This window comes from Penaeus japonicus, unplaced genomic scaffold (assembly GCF_977035675.1).
Source record: "Penaeus japonicus unplaced genomic scaffold, GWHDUDI00000001_assembly GWHDUDI00000011, whole genome shotgun sequence".
In the NCBI taxonomy this organism is placed as follows: Eukaryota; Metazoa; Arthropoda; class Malacostraca; order Decapoda; family Penaeidae; genus Penaeus; species Penaeus japonicus.
Window position 1 is genome coordinate 1,370,999 of NW_028234413.1, and position 2,500 is coordinate 1,373,498.

Genomic DNA, 2,500 nt, shown 5'->3' on the forward strand with positions numbered 1-2,500 from the left:
ATTAAAAAAAAGGGCGAAAGTGAGAAGGTCAAGAGACGCAGAAAGGTGTTTCTAGGATTCACAAAAGGCCAAACAAAGAAGTAGAGAAATGAACGAAAGAAAGAAAAAAAAGTAGAGAAATGAACGAAAGAAAGAAAAAAAAGTAGAGAAATGAACGAAAGAAAGAAAAAAGAAGTAGAGAAATGAACGAAAGAAAGAAAAAAAAGTAGAGAAATGGACAAAAGAAAGGAAAAGAAGTAGAGAAATGAACGAAAGAAAGAAAAAAGAAGTAGAGAAATGAACGAAAGAAAGAAAAAAAAATAGAGAAATGGACAAAAGAAAGAAAAAAAAAGTAGAGAAATGAACGAAAGAAAGAAAAAAAAATTAGAGAAATGGACGAAAGAAAGGAAAAGATCCCGTGATTGCTGGATTGATAGCCTCTAACTAATTAGTTTATGCTTGTACTTTTATTACTGTTATCACCATGTAACCAATAATCACAAGAAATAATAACTCAATCAATGTAGAAGAATGAAAAGGAAACAGCCTTGAAAAAGAAAAATGTGATAGGAAGAAAGTGAACGTGAGGTGGGACAGAAAAGTGAAAGAAATTCAACGTGAAACTTAAAATAGGAAAGAAATTGAGATAGATAAGAAAGAAAGGAATTAAAACACAGACGAAGAAATGTGAAATAGAGGGACGAAGATGAGATAAAAGCACAAATGGTCTTGTACATGTGATCTGTTCCCCCGCTTCGTTGTTCACATGACCTCAACACCGACTGAGGTAACCTCGTATGTGGTACAGTTGAGGGTCATATATACGCCTATTCTTCCGTATTGAACATGACTTTTTTTTATCTAAGATTAAAGACTTATTAACAATATCCTTTTCAGCAATAACTTCGACACGGAATAGTTACAACCAATGTGTAAAATTACACAAAAGCTATACTGTGACCCTTCCTTGTCATCCTATAAATACGCCAAAAAGCATGAATGTCATATCCACCTCCTCTTCAGGCATTATAGGCACACACTTGAACCTTTCTCGTGGCTCAGTGGACGCTCTGCCATAACCTCTGACCTGTTTCCTGATGATCAAGAGCTTGGAACAGTGCCTGGCCCTTGCACAACATCGCCGTCTCCTGTTGTGTTGCTAATGCGCTATTGTGAGCGAGATGGAGAGCGCTCAGGGCATTTATGGCGAGGAGAGTAGCGGAGAAAGGAGAGGGCATTGATGAAACAAAGTGATGCCCAAAGAACACGGCATATATTTGCTGCATGGTTATGCAACAAGTACTATGCACTCAATATTCATGGAAATGGTAAATGCCTTGTGATTTTCTACTTAGTTTTACGTCAATTTTCAGTAAATCTACATAACGATAAAATGTTGATAAGCCTACATTGTTCCTTGGTCGGGGAAGCCGTGAGCAAGAGATTTTACGCAGGTCACATATATGGAGATGCCTCCTTAGACACAGCTGTTCTTAATCATCTTGATCCTACTCCAGAAAGTGTTTAAATGCATCAATTAAGGGCGATTAAGCGAGTGTCAGCAGTATTGGAAATCCTTGTTTACTCTGGTGGAATAAACAAGAAAATTATATTAATGTATTTAATTCTCTTGAAAGTAATTTAGGTTACATTGAATTAGAAAAATGCGTTGGCACATGGGAACCAAACCATTACATGAGACACATATTTCTCTGCTTTAAAGAATAGATGAACGTTATTGTCAACAAGTAGCTTTTCATATGAACAAATGAATTGTTTTACAAGACCAAACAAGTACAAGAAAAGTGCTTAGGGGAAAGCCTCCGATTTCTAGATCGAACTTCACAAAAGTGGAACTGCGTATGACGAAAATTCCCAAGCAAGCTATCCCGTTGCATTGCATCCTCCTCCTCTTCCCTCCTCCCCCTCCTCCCCCTCCTCCTCCCCCCCTCCTCCTCCTCCTCCTCCTCCCCTCCTCCTCCCCCCTCCTCCTCCCCCTCCCCCCTCCTCCTCCTCCCCCCCTCCTCCTCCTCCTCCTCCTCCTCCTCCCTTCCTCCCCCCTCCTCCTCCTCCTCCCCCCTCCCCCCTCCTCCTCCTCCTCCTCCTCCCCCTCCTCCTCCTCCTCCCTCCTCCCTCCCCCCTCCTCCTCCTCCTCCTCCTCCTCCTCCTCCTCCTCCTCCTCCTCCCCCTCCCCCTCCCCCTACCCCCTCCCCCTCTCTCCTCCTCCTCCTCCTCCTAACCAAGACAACCCAACCCTTACCCAACAGACAGACAGAAGTTAGACAAAGGCCCTTCCGAACTCAACTCCACCTATCTCCACGAAAGAAAGACCTGTTTACAAAGTCTTCCTAGACATTCATCTCGCAATACATTCATCTCGGCAGGTCGTAGGACTTTCAAGATACACCCTCGAGGAAATGCCAAGGACTGTCGGTCGTCCATCAGGCTCCATCGTGACGCATGATTAATTAACGTAAGGGAACTCATGGTCTCATGGAAAGGGAAGAAGAGCACGGCTTAA